The sequence below is a fragment of the Rhinatrema bivittatum genome, chromosome 4, assembly GCF_901001135.1.
Source record: "Rhinatrema bivittatum chromosome 4, aRhiBiv1.1, whole genome shotgun sequence".
In the NCBI taxonomy this organism is placed as follows: domain Eukaryota; kingdom Metazoa; phylum Chordata; class Amphibia; order Gymnophiona; family Rhinatrematidae; genus Rhinatrema; species Rhinatrema bivittatum.
Window position 1 is genome coordinate 94,594,426 of NC_042618.1, and position 14,763 is coordinate 94,609,188.

Genomic DNA, 14,763 nt, shown 5'->3' on the forward strand with positions numbered 1-14,763 from the left:
TTCCTTTCATTTTTTAGTTTGTGTTTCATTTCATTTTATTTATTTGAAACAAAAAACAGAAATGATAAACAATTTAAGGAAAGAAACTAAAAGCAAAATACAATTTTAAAAGTGTTGGGACTACCTAAAAAATAAATCCCAGGCATCTACTGATTCCCCTAGCCCCAAGATTGTCCCCTGATCCCCTGCCCCTGGACCTTCTTGCTTTAATGGTCTTTTCATATTATTTTAAATCTTCACAGGGCATGAATGATCCTAGGTCACTCCTAACCCACCATAGCTGCTATTGAGAATGATGCCAGCAGATCAAGGTCGGCAATATTTTCTATTTCTTCTGTATAAAATGGTGCCAGCCTCAAACTGCCAGTAATATTTGCAATAGTGGCTGTGGAAGGGAAGTCCCTTTTCGTGTGTGATAAGGGAATAAATATCTATGTAAATATTGGATTCTCTGCCTACAGAAACCCTTGCATGACCTGTTCACTAATACCCTATACTGCTTATGGTCACTCTCTTCTTAGTTGGATGCACATAGCTATATTATTCCATTATTAAACAAGATGAAAACATCATACTGTTTATCTGGAACTAGAAGAGTTCCTTGGAGAACACAGTCAATATAGCATATTTGGTTGAGTTAGTACACAGGACCTGATCCAGTAAAGCTTTCTCTCATTCTGTGTCTATGTAAAAATAGCTTGATATATCAGCTTTATAGCAGTATATAACTTCCAAAATTAATAACAACAAGAAGAATGAATTCTATTCTCTTTTATAATAATTAGCTATATACAAGGAGATATAATAGTCACCCATATGTGCCCATTCTGATGTTGCTGTTATTGTACTTGCACAAATGTACATTTTGCCACTGTTTATTTTTCTTTTTCAGTTTCATGATTTTTTTGTAGTACTCTGTCAATAGTTTTGGGGCCTTTGCTGGGCCACTAGAGGTGTACAAGAGTGAGTCTATGTCTTAACATTGAGAAACGTTTAGCTGAGGAAGGATCTGCTCAGTACATGCGAACCCGATTTATTCGCACCTCCACTAATTAATGCGCTCATGCCAGGCTTTTAGAATTCACCTCATAGAGTATAAGACCTGCTTATGTGGAGAGTAATTTTGGAGGGATATTGAACTTTGTGTTGTTGGGCCTAGATGTTTCTGCTATTTCTGTTGTGGACTTTGTTTTTGTACTGTCTGAAACTTGGTTTATTTTTCATGTGTAAATATCATTCTGTTTGGAGCACAACATTGTGTGGACTGAGTTATTCCTGGAGGTAACCTCTGCTCAGTGGCCGGGCATATCCTGCTCCCATTCCACGAGACCATAAAACTCTTTTCTCCCTATCCTGGATAAGTGAATCCATTACCCGCCTGAGTTGGGAAGATGACCCCTGCAGGGGGTGGGGGCTGGGTGGGGTTGTTATAGTTACATAGCACAAGGCAACTGATGTAGCTTTGTGTTTGAGAATGAGAGGATATTTCAGCTCGACCTTCATCTTAGGCCTTTCTATGATTTTAAAGGGGATGTATAGTGTATGGCAGTAGTGAAATCTCAAAGACTTCAATGCTTTTCATGTTCGTAGAATTTCAGCAGCATCCCACTAGGGCACAAGTGGAATACAAATTAAAAAAATAAATACATAGTAAATAAAAATGTGTTCTATTAGAGTTGGGCATAATGATGCCATGTGTGTGACTTATATACAGAATGTGCATGTACTAGATGGTGATATTTTGTATCACTGATTGATTACTGTTCCTGTATCTCTACTGCTGCCAAAGACAATGCTAAAAGCACCCATTATTATTTAGGAAAAAAAAAAAAAGGTAATCAGACTAGTGGGTTTGGGACTTTTCATTCATCATGCCTATGTCCATAGCTGTTGGAAAAAGTATGGGTCCTGGGGTGCTCATTTATACAAGATGGTAGGGGACAAAAAGAAGAGAACAAAAATTGACTTGGATAAGAAGTAACATCCTTCAAGTGCTTGAATTCTATGGCTGACATTTGGGATATACTTTAGCAATGTGGTCAGGAGTAATCGGGCAGACTGGTTGAGCCAATTGTCTTTTTCTGCCATCATCTACTATATTAATATGTTACTATCTCTGGTCATTTGTAAATACCTTAGGTATAAAGAAATTAGCAAGAAAGGATTCAAAGTATCAGATTTGTTTATATCAGTATCACAGTAGCAAGTGATTTCCTGCAGTACATGAGCAAGCATCAACCTCTTCACCAGCATAACAAAATACAAATTGATTGCAGTCTGGCAAAGGCTACATCTCTGACTCCACTGCCAAGAAAGCTGAAGCAGAAGTAGCGACAGGAATGAAAATCATTCTGGCAGAACAACATGCACATAGAACCTTGAGTGGATATCGCTGCATGTGCAAGCCATTTTAGGTTTTCTTCCTCTTGTCTCCTGCAACTCTGGATAGATGAATACAAACGTTTTCATATTTAATCCAAAACCTATGCATATATGCATGGTAGTTTAAAAAAAATCCTAATGATTTGTTTTGAAGATTCAGAATTGATTAGGCAATAGAGAATATCAGGAAATTCTATCCCCTAAATACAAGCATAATTCCCAAGCATACATTGGGTCATTTCTAGTTTACTTTGAAATATTTGAAAATGATGGCGTGAATTTTCAAACTTTACTCACATACAGATTAGCATATGTGTGTAAGTAGCCTCTACTCACATGTTCTGTATTTTATTAAAGCTAAAAATGCACACGTTTTCACTTTCACACACACACAAATACATACATAAAAAAGAGGCACATTAGGGGTGTTCTGGGGCAGAACCAACACTTACTCACATAAATTGCTAATTTAAAAGACAAGTGTGAACATTTGCCAACTTGTACACAGTATTTTTGCACCTGATATTTATCCGGCGTAAGTGACATTAGACATGTAGGTCTGAGAGAACAGGGGGGAGTTCAGGCTGATGAACCAGGAAGGTCTTGATGGCTCAGAGAATGACTGGGCAAACTGGTGGACTAATTGGAAATCAGTTAATTTCATTTATATGTGCATGCTTTAAAATTAGCCGACTTATGCGAGTAGGTCTTATTTGATTTTTGTCCATAAGATATATGCATGCATACTTCTAAAATAAGAAGGAAAAGTACACGCATTCAATGCATTGATAAATGAGGTTTCAATGCATTGAAGGTATTCCCACATAAGCCTACATGAACATGTATGTTGCAAGGTAGCAATAAGTGTATTTTATAAAATGTGTGTATATCATACACATGAGTTATAAAATACTTGTGTATTTATGCTCACAGCCATATACCTGCATATATGCCACCACACACATTTGTTTGAAAATTATCTTCATGTTCTTCTGGTTATTCTCACAGATCTGCCTCCCAGTTCCTCTAAGCATATTTATCTGTTTCTCCACTGCTGTTCTAAAAGCAGTTTAAGTAGGGCAGTTAGTGCTGAGAAGCTTTGTATGTGCTGAGATGAAACAGGAACAGAGAGAGAGAACAGAAAAGTGAATAAGCAAACTGTGTCAGTAAGAATAGTCAGCAGAAGCATTTAGGCATTGGAAACTGTGTTTTATGGGCAGCTGCTGTCCCTCTGGCATGGTGCAGCAGGTGGGCAGGTGCCGCCAATAATGGGGTGACCCGGGAACCCACCTGCTGTATGTAGCACAACTCAGCCCATTGACTCTTCCTTTCCCACCCCCTGCCTGGCGAGCTGGGAGATCAGACTCATGCGCTTACCTGGCAGGTGGGAGGAAGGATTGCATCCTTCCCTTCTATTGGGCAAAGGGCTCCTGCTGGCTTCCGGGAGGGAGAACTTCTGGGCAGTGGTAATGGTATGGGTGACCCTCCCCACACTCATGGCCAGCTTTATGGCACTTATTGCATGGTTGCCGTGTTGCCCACTAGGTCCTCACGGTGCCCTTTGTGGCCACGTGATGACACCAGCAATGAAGCGGGGTGGAGCCAATTGGATGTGCGGCCTCTTAGAAGGTGGGCCAGCAAGGGGTTTAAACCCTGCCGGCAACTGTGATCAGCTCTTTTGCGATCATTACCACCAGCCAACGCTCTTTCTTTTTCCTCACGCATTTCAGTCTAGCAGATTTGGGACAGTGCTTTCCGTTAGTGGCCCCTTTGCTCACCGAGCTAATTAATCGTGATTAAGGGGAAGATTGAGGCACTTGTCGGCAAGACAGCTGGGAGTATATATATATAACAAAATTTTCTTTAATTTCAAATGAGGAAGCAGTGAACTGGGCTAGAGCCAGTTTGCCACCCCGCCCCCCCAACTTGGGTGGTCCCTTTGGACCTAGATGCCCCCATCCTCTCTAATGGCCATCTGGGATTTGAATGGGTCTTGAACCAGGACACCCTCATCCTTGGGATTGCAGAAAGTGCCTCTCCCTACTCCTGGTCTCCTCTCCAATATCATACCCCATAAGTCAGTGATCATGGCATGAACCTGTCATGTCCCCACACTGAGCTCAGTGGCCCCTTTAGCCTGCCCCACATCCACCTTATGAGAGGGTGGATGTGGGGCAGGGATGCCCCACTCATGCCCCGCAGAGCTTGTGGGCACCTCTGACATTCTTGCTGCATCAAAGTAGGGCTGGGCTTAGACCATGGAAGTAGCAAAATGAGTGGACCCAGGATGGGGGAAAACCCTGTCCCATGGGTGCCCCCCCTCCACAGCTGCTGGAGGAAGGTGCTGGATCCCAGCATGGACGCAAGAGGGGTCATCCGAAAAACTCTTGGCTGTTGCCAGTGGGGGTTCCCAGTTCTCAGCCTTCTCCCAGGTCCAAACATAATCTAGCTTTGGCTGGGGGGTGGTGACCCACGCATTATGGGTGACAACACAGTTTTCACTGTTTCCATTCACAGCAAAGATGCCCTCTTGGCTACTAGTGAACCGGCACTCGTCTCTCCTCCAGGGCTCAGCCCTTTCCTCTTAAGATCAGGAGCAGAAGCCCCTAACCCAAGTAGAGATCTATGGTCTCTATTTTTTTTTTTTTTTGCCTGATGCATTTCAGGCCCATGATGTAGGCATTGGCCTCTCACCTTTTCCACCTCATACATGGTGGAGAAGTGGTGGCAGTTTTGGCAAGCATCCTCTTACTTCTCCTGATGACCCAGATGTGCGCTTGCAACATGCAGACTGGTGGGGAGATTATGAAGGCATCGGGTAGTGTATGCACTAGAGATGTGCATTCATTTTTCACGAATTAGACAATTTCAACAAAATTGTATAATTCATCATGGTTCAGGGGCACCAAAAACTGAACGGAATTTTTCTGAAATTTCAGAAAAATTAATAGTTTGTGTTAGTGCGCGCTAACTCCAGTTAGCGCGCACTAACACGAAAATCGGGACCAATGAAAAAAAAATGGGAAAAACGAAATTTCCTGCAGGGGCCCAAAAACAAAGCCTGAACCGATAGAAGTAAACAATGCACATGTCTAGTATGCACCCTCATCTGAGTTATTTCTACAATTGGGAGCCTTGTTGGGACCCTCCTGGCTATTTTGGCCATTATGGAGTTTGTTTTGATCCCCCTGGCTGGTACAATGCTCATCTGCTGTGTGGTCAGAGCAGATTCCATATATCCCATGACAATGGGATGTGGTTTCAACCCTCTGCACTAAGGGAGGTTCCTCTGGGCTATGTACCCCTCACATGATGCCAGGCCATCACCAGAGTCCACACTGTACAGGGCTCCTCCCAGGCCCTCTAGCCAGGAGATGTTGCATTTCCACACACCCCCCCTCCCCAGGAGAGATCCCTTGGCTTGGTTGCTGCAGAGGATGTTATTCATCACCCTGTGGTATTTCCAGTCACCTCTCATAATGCTATTGAGAAGGCATCCAAGGTAATGGCTGAACCTTCACAAAGTAATGCCCCCCACTCAGGTACAAGAAAAGCGCAAGCATCAGCCTAGGAGGCATTCTTCTAGCTTCAGTCATTCTAACTCACACAGTAGTTCACCCTCCAGCTCTGGTGGGTCCAGAAGCTCCTCGGTTGTGGGCAAAACACCCATTCCCAGTCCCTCATTGTTGGCTTACTCATGCCTATGGGATACTATCCCGAGGTTCTTGCATAAGTGAATCAGAAGGCATCATAATATTGACATCTTCTGACTGCTGCAGGGGCACTGGAAACAAGGCCAAACACATAGGGAAAGATGCTGGGAGGAGTAGTCTTCTAAACCTGCCCAGTTGGGTCAGGCATTCATACATTTGGCCACAGTCAAATGCAGAATTCATGTCACAAGCATGTCCCCTATGGGCTTACTTAAATGCCATCTTGGCAGCCTACAAGTAGTATGAAGACTTCATATGGCTCAATTATGATGAAGCTCTTAGGGAGAAGGCCAGGAATAATCTCCTGGGGAATGCAGGACACTAATCTCTGGCTGTCCCATATGTCAAAGCAGGTGCATGATGCATGGATGCCCTACTCAAGGTCCTGCCCACACCCCTTTTAAGCCCCTGCTGGCAGCACCGGATAGAATAGGAGAAACGCTGCATTGTCAGGTATCTGCTGGCAATTAAATTGGAACAATTATTCCCTGCCAAATTGCAGGTTCAAACATTTCTGCTCCAAGGGTTTAGCACCTCATCCCTTCCACAGATGCCCCATGAAACAGGGTCCCACTCAGGGCAGGTCATGAAGACGTGGTTACCAGAGCACCCACACTGTGTGCTGGGAGATAATGGCATCTTGGCTGGAAAGGAATCCCATTAGTTAGGCAGTAGAAATGCTGCTGGTTGGTTTCAGGGAAGGTTTCTTGATTCCTTACAGTGGCCTCGCTATAGGGTCTGACCCGCACAACCCCTTGTCTGCCAGCTGGATGACTGATATCATCAGAGAGAAACTGTTCAAGGAAATCTTGTTGGGTTGAGCAGTTGGCCCTTATTCTGTCTTTGAATGAATGATCATTTCCCCACTCTCAGTGGTGCCAAAAAAGGAAGTGGGGAAATACAGGCTGATGCACAACCTGTCTTACTGGATGGTTCCTCTGTTTATGACTTCATTCCAAAGGATGAATGCAAAGTAATATATATGCTTCCTTGGACATTTTCCTGTGGATTTTGAGGAAGTGTGGGAGGGGTTACCTTATGGCCAAGGTGGATATTGAGTCTGCCGTTCATCTGCTGCCAGTCCATCCAGATTGCTTCCCCCTCTTGGGTTTTAAATTCCTGGGATCATACTATTATGATTGGTGCGTGCCTATGGGCTGCTCCATCTTGTGTGCTTATTTTGAGATGTTCAGCTCATTCTTGCACTGGGTGGTGGCTCAGCAGGGAAAGTCTGATTCAATAGTCCATTACGTGGATGGTTTTTTTTTGTTCATCGGCCAGGTGGATATCCCATATGTGAGGCCCTATTCTGCAATTTTCAAACAGTTGCGGAGGAATTTGGAATGCCACTTACCACAGATAAATCTCAGTCCCCTTCAACCACACTGATATTCCTAGGAATCAAGTTGGACTCTGTGCCCATGGTTTCCAGGTTCCCACAGGAGAAACTGAAGGCTCTGATGTGCATCCTCCAGATTGCAAGCTAAGCCCTTAAGCTCTTCCTAAAGCAGATTTGCTCCTTAATCGACAGCCTGGCTTTTGCTACCAACGTAATCCCTATAGGCAGAGTCTTCCTTCAGCAACTCCTCCTCACAAACAGAGGTGTCTGGAAAGACCACCATTGAATAAGGGTCACTAAAGTTATGTGGGAGGACCTCAAGATATGGTCTGCATTCCTCACGGACTTCAATGGGGTTTCTGCCTGTCTCCCACTTCCTATTTCCAGCAATGACCTTAGGCTGTTCTCTGATGCAGCCAGTTCCACCAGATTTGGAGTGTACTTCTAGGGCTCCTGGTGCTCCTGCACCTGGCTGCTGGACTGGGTGAGGTGGGGTGTCACATGGATCATCAACTACCTAGAGCTGTTTCCTATTGTGGTTCCCCTTCATATCTGGTGACTAGAATTGAGCAATAGGAGAGTGGTGTTCTGAAACGATGACTCAGTCGTGGTAGAGGCAATTAATTCTCAGTCCACTAAATGCCCCCTTGTGTCAGAACTCCCGCACAAGGTTGTGCTATCATGCCTTACATTGAATATGCATCCAGAGATCCAAGGCAGACCAGCTCAGCAGAGGCCAGCACCTGGTCTTGTCAGTGGTCCAGGGTATGAACACATGCCCCATATGTAATGCTGCCATATACCTGGCAAACTGGCCATCTGTTGGCTTCCAGTTTTTGGTGCATGATGACCTTTGCCCGCTTAGCCACTTTTAGTTTACTGCAGTATTTTGTATGACTCTCCAGGTGGCAGGTTTGCAGGCCAAACTGTACAGCACACATTCCTTTAGAGATGGAGCTGCAAGTAGTGCAGCAGCTTCTGGACTCCCAGTGCGGACGATCCAGCGGCTTGGTAAATGGAGGTCTGCAGCCTATGCTTATTACATACTGCACAAGGATGACACCCCGGGTGGCACTAGTGTCTAACTAACAATGTTGTTAATCTCTACAGGTGTCCCCAGCAGGATGAAAGTGGTATGGTTCTTAGGCCACTCTTTCATTACCAGGGCTAAAACAAGCTTGCGCAGACTCAAGGACCCGGGTTGTTGGAGAGATAACCCGCAACTCACAAATGCCTGGTGGTGCAGAAAGCCCAATATGCAATGGGTGGAGTTGGTTTCTTTCCTGCGTCAGTTGCTAGCAGACCTCCAGGAGTCTGGTGACCACACCGATATGCTAGTTATACACCTGGGGCACAATGATGTTGGCCAATATCCTACTTGTCGAGATCTCCTGAAAACTATGTTCTGTGACCTAGCCCTCACTTCTTCCTGGCTGCCGCAAGATCACCCCCTGTCACAAGTTTGAGCATCAGCAGATGTGGACAAGACGGGTAGCCAGGGTTAACAGTCAGGTGGACAAGTTTGTGTCCTTACTAGGGCTTCTGGGGGAGGGGAGAATGTCCATGCAGGGGTGACTGTCTGGGCGACTTCCCCCCACCCTCAGCAACATAGCGCTTCTCACATGGTTGACACATTGCACGCTGGGTCCTCTCAGTGCACCTTACAGCCACGTGATGATGCTGGGAATGATGGGAGGGGGGAGCCAAATGGATGCATGGTCACTTAGGGGACGGGCCAGCAAGGGGTTTAAACCCTGCTGGCAGTGGCAATCAGCCCATTCGTACAATTGTTGTATACTTTGCATTGTTTGTTTTTTATGACCTGCATCTATTGTCTCTGTCGAGGCAGGTATCTGAGCCTTGGGGGGGAGGAAAAACATTCAGCCTGGGTTGGAGTAAGATCAATTGAGATCACTTATTAAGGGCACAAGTAAACCATGAGCAGGACCTTGCAAGACACAGTTGGCCCTGTTACTTCTTCCTAGGGACAGTTTCAACTCCATTGCTAGATGTGGCCTGATGAGAGCTTATTAATGTGGTTCAGGACTAGTGGTCCTGGTCATGGCTCTGGGAGACCGGATGAGGGTCTCAGCTTGACCCTTGGCCCCAAACAGAGGGGAGGGGGAGGGAGAAGGGGTGGTTGAGGCTCAGCACCAGAATCAGTTGTTATTGTTAATAAAGCTGCGGCCATATTATTTCAAATTCTGGTATCCGCCTTTACTTGGTATTCAACGTCCTAAGGGAAGCAAGCACAGTCAGTGGGTGAACAGTTGTCCTGGTGCCCCAGTTATTAGAAAAAGAAGACCCTGTGATACAATTGTTTATGAATCTTCTTGAGACTGAAAAGCAGCAAATTCCTATTGTATATTGAACAGATACAGTTAGGTGAAGTCATGTTTAGGTTGAGTGAAAGTGAAAGTGTATAATGATTCTTGATATTCAATGCATATGCTGTTAAAAACCTTTTAAATTAAAGATGGTAACTATGCCATTTTTTCTAGTTACTGAGGAGCATCTGGCAAAGCTTTCTCAAATTGCAGAAATAGTGAGCTTCTAGTTGATGACAATAAAACACAGGTCTGGACTGGTGATGATGGAAACTGTATTGCTGGTGCTTATGCAGTTAGTGCTAGCAGTGACATGTGTAAGGAAACAGAATCTTTCTGATTTTGACTAGTTCATTTCTCGTATTCTATTCTATAATTTCCTGTTTGCAGTAAGAACGTTGACTGCCATCTGTTTCACTTCTGTTGTTTGAAAGGGATATGCTGGCCAAAACATGTTCTTTCGTGTCATGTCATTTGGGAGTTGATTTTTGTTGTTAATGTCTTTCTATTTTTTTCTTTTGTTTTATGTTTCAAAAAGAGTGTGTATTATTTCTGAATAGTATGTGCTATTCAGAGATAATGCATACTAAAAATGATAGATGAAAAAAATGTAATATTGTGTTGTTTTCTATCATTTTGTTTGGAAAATAATAAGAAACAGCATGGACAATGTTTCAAACGAATGCACATCTCTGTCTGACTGTATTTGGGGTCTGATGTATTAAAGTTATAATCCTAAGTATGTTGATGGCTGCTGCCATATGGTGAATATAATGCATCTAGTGCAGCAGAACAGAGGCTGCTGGCTAGCCTTTATTAAGCGAAAGAGGAAACACATTGTGTAAGCCTTCCTTAGCCAGTATTTACACTAATTGCCACAAGTCTCAAGTGGTGCTTCTTCACAGCAACACACACACACAACTTGCACCTTGCAACCCCAGACTAAACTGCTTGGGATTTGAGAACAGCATGGACTCCAGAGACAATATCAAAGGCCAACAATTGTGAGGAGATGGCCTGGCAACTTGACAACCATGTCTCAGCTATGAGTCAAACAGTGTGAGCAAGAAATACTCCCTAGCTTTGGGTTGGCAACCTAACTAGGAGAAGATTACTCCAATGCCTTTGCTCCAATCGATATATGATGTGTGTGGATGAAAGTGGGACTTGGGACTGGGCATGTATAAGTCTTTCTCAATTTAAACCACTCATGTGCAGGCTATTCAACCACCTGACTAAGCACTGTTACTACACACTTCACATCCTTAAGTCCTGTAATGAAAGGAATGTGGTTATGGGGGCAGGCCGTGGTGTTGCTGGGAATCTACCGCAATCCTGGACCAAGCGGCCCACATCTGATGGGAAAACCCTAGCAATAGATGGCATATTACCATAGATCTTCATATAAAGAAGTGATTACATGCAACGGAAACTTACATAAGCTTTCTAATATGCCTTCAATGATGCAGTAATTGGCCTCCCCTTTAAGAAGAATGACAGAACCAACTGTAATAACTTCCATGGAATTTCTCTGCTGTCTATTTCAGGAATGTGCTGGCAAGATTAATTATCAGTAAAATGATTTAGTAACACATGGACAGACATTTTCCCAGAATCAGTGTAGATTCAAGCCTGGCCAAGCGATCTTAGCATGGGGGGTCGATCAATGAGATTCAGCAGAAGATCCTTGAGTAAAATCAGTATTTATATACGGTCTTTACAGACCTAGCAAAAGCCTTTAATACAAGGTTTGGGAAATAAATAATGTTTTAGGCTTGTAACTGACTTGTATGATTGTTATCAAACTGTACTTGTTTTTAGGAAAATTATTGTTATCCACTTTGAAGAACAAAGAGAGGTGAAAGATCAACTGAAAAAAAAAAAAAGAATCAACTGCTGTGGCCTGCAGGAAATCCTGCAGAAATTTGGCTGCCAAAAGAAGCTCATTTTGATTATCAAATCTCTCAACGAAGGAATATTTGTCAAGGTATAGGAAACTTTGAACTCCTCTGTGTTTCAAATGGCACAAACATGGACATGTACTAGTGCCAGCACTCTTCTCTCTTATCTTTTCTGTGATGCTTCTGTATACCTTCCAGGACATGGATCAGAGTGCTTCCAACCACTCATGAACAGGTAGCGGTTTGTTCATCAAGGGCAATCAACTTAATGCATCTGACAAATTTATTATCTTGGAAGTTTCCTTTTCAACTCCATCAATATTGACAAGATTATACTGCAAACTGTTATAAAAAAAGTGATGTCATTATGCTTATGAACTAATAATATTTTCCTGTTACTTATTCAGCTTACTGTCCTAATAATTGAGGATACTGTTGTTTAGGGAAGTGTAGCCCTAAAGCTTTTTGGTTTGGTTTCATTTTTCATTGGAAGGAGGGTGTGTTCCATTTGTATTCAGTTTGTTTAATGTTATTTTTGATTCAGTTTATTTGCCAAACACAAAAAAAAAAAAAAAAAAAAGAAACACCATTAAACAAGAAAAAAAAAACACTGAAAAAAAATGGAAAAAAATAAAAGAAGCTTCCAGTGCCCTTTGCTAGGCCTTCCCAGGCTAAAATACTACCTAGGCCGAGCCCCGAGGCTTAGGCCCAGGCCAGGGTCTAGCACAGAAAACTAGGCCTGGGTTCACATCAAGGTCTCCAGTTGATCCTGCCCAGGTCCTGATGATTGAAAATTGATGCCATATTCCTGGAGAATGCACTACTTTGGTGTCTTTCATCGATATTGCCAGTGCCTTTTTGATATACAGCCATACATCAAAAAGACACTGTCCACACTGAAAGGTGCTGAAGTGACATCCCTTCAGTGCAATCTTCCAAGCAGATGGCATCATTTTTGAAGTACCAGGATCAGGCAGGAGTGATGGTATGCACTAATCTAGGCCAAAGCCCTGGTATTGAGCCTGACATGGTAAGTTTTAGGCCAGAAAAGCCCATTCTGGTCTGCTGGAGGCCCTTTTTTTTAATGCCATGAATGTAAATAGTAAAAAAAACTTTGAAGGTATTTTTATAGGAGACTGTTTTCAGTTTGTTCCTTTCTAGATGAACCAAAAATGGCCTCATTGCTTTTTTGGCATTTGTTAAAATGAATACACATGCCTACTATTGTTGATATCACTGTTCTTCATATTATATCACTGTTGCTGATTAAGAAATGGCATGTACTTGAATCCTAGTCCACTCCTCCTGCCCTACAATTATTGTGTTGCAATGCTGGTAGTGATTTCCCTCCTGTTGTTTTCTTATGCTGCATTCCCTGGAAGTTATATTTTCGGAAGAAGGGGATACAATAAATCAAAGCTTTTACTATTCACATAGAATGAAAGAAAAACCTTTATATTTCAAGTCCACAGCATGAAAGACTCTGGTGCTAGAGAAAAATAAATAGTTTTGTATGCAACCCATCATTTTTTTTTCTTTAGCTTTGTCTTCTTCATGATCGGTTCGCAATTTCTTCCACTTACTTCATTAAGTGCAAAATATGTAATTTAGTTTAGTGATATATCTTTTTCAAAGAGGGTTTAATTCTAAGCTCATGGCAAAAATTATATATAATCCTCAATCAGACTTCAAATTACAGGACTGGATCTCAAAAATGTATCACAAATCAGTACACTCAGGATCTGCAGCTACCAAATAGGAGTGTGGCCAGAACCAAAATTTTGTTTCATTAATTGTTTTTATTTTTTTTAAATGTAGTTTTCATTTGGTTGGTTTATTTCATATTATTTTTTTTTTATAATAAATAAAATAACCACCATCGAGAAAAGGGGTGAAAAACAAAAAAGAAGGCCTCTCCCAGAGTCAATATTTAATAATGAAAACCTTGAGTTGTCCCCTTCATCCCACCTTCCCTGGATGCCACTTACCCCATGGGTGGGGTTCCAGTAGTCGTAATAGAGCAGGAACAATTTCCTGTCATTCTTGCTCTACTGGGTCTATTATCAAAATGGTTCTGGCTGGCCCTGAGACTAGCGTCATTTGTTGTATGTCCTTATGCTGTATGGCCATGCAACAAAATGGCACCAGCTTCAGGGACGGTCGGAGGCATTTTAAAAACAGAGCAGGAGCAAATGCAGATTACTCCTACTGCAAATGCAAATTAGTCCTACTGCATTTTAGCTACTGGAATCCCAAGGATAGGGTAAGTGGCTTCTAAAGGGAGCAGATAAACAAAATTGGAAGCATGTTTTTTTGTTTTATTTTCTAATGAAACAAAACATGTTTTTTCATCTCATTTTTAATTTCATTACAAAACAAATTCACATCCCTAATACTAAATCATGGAGCTTGAAATGTATCACTTCCCATCTAGAATTAAATTCTGCCCAGTTAATGCTCTGTTTGTGTCTCAAGGCAACACAAAGTTTAGGTGCAACTGCCAATGGTACAGCCATATGGTAACCTGCCTAGAATGCTTTTGGAAGTAAGAAACAATTTTTAATCAGCCTACATAGCAGATAGTCCACAGGCAATGTTTATCGGAGATGTGCATTCATTAAAAATGAATGCCATAAAAGCAATGAATAAGACCATTTGTTGGTTTATTCTGAACAGATCAAACCAAAAATGGCATCTGATGAAAAACAACTGAAAAAATGTGGGTATTTCCTTATTCACGAGTGGGGATTGCTTTCAACAGCAAGGAACCCCCACAAAAGGGTAAGGGGATTCAGACACCTCTCTGCCACTGGCAATTTTTCCAAAAGGTGGGGAGTTGGAGGTGCCTTGGGCCTCAGCTGGACTTGGGTTAAAGCACTGGTCTTAGCCCTTGTAGAACTAACATGTTCAGGTTTCTGGTTAGTAGCCATAAAGACGTTTAGAAAGTTTGTAAGGGACTCTTGTCTGAGGTGGGGAATTTGAAGAAAGTTTATAATCTAAGGCTGTTTACTGCTATTTCAATGTACTAACCTTTTGAACTTTGTAATGCCTTTATGATCATGAATAAAGCAGTGACCCTACTTTTGCCACTATTAGTTATC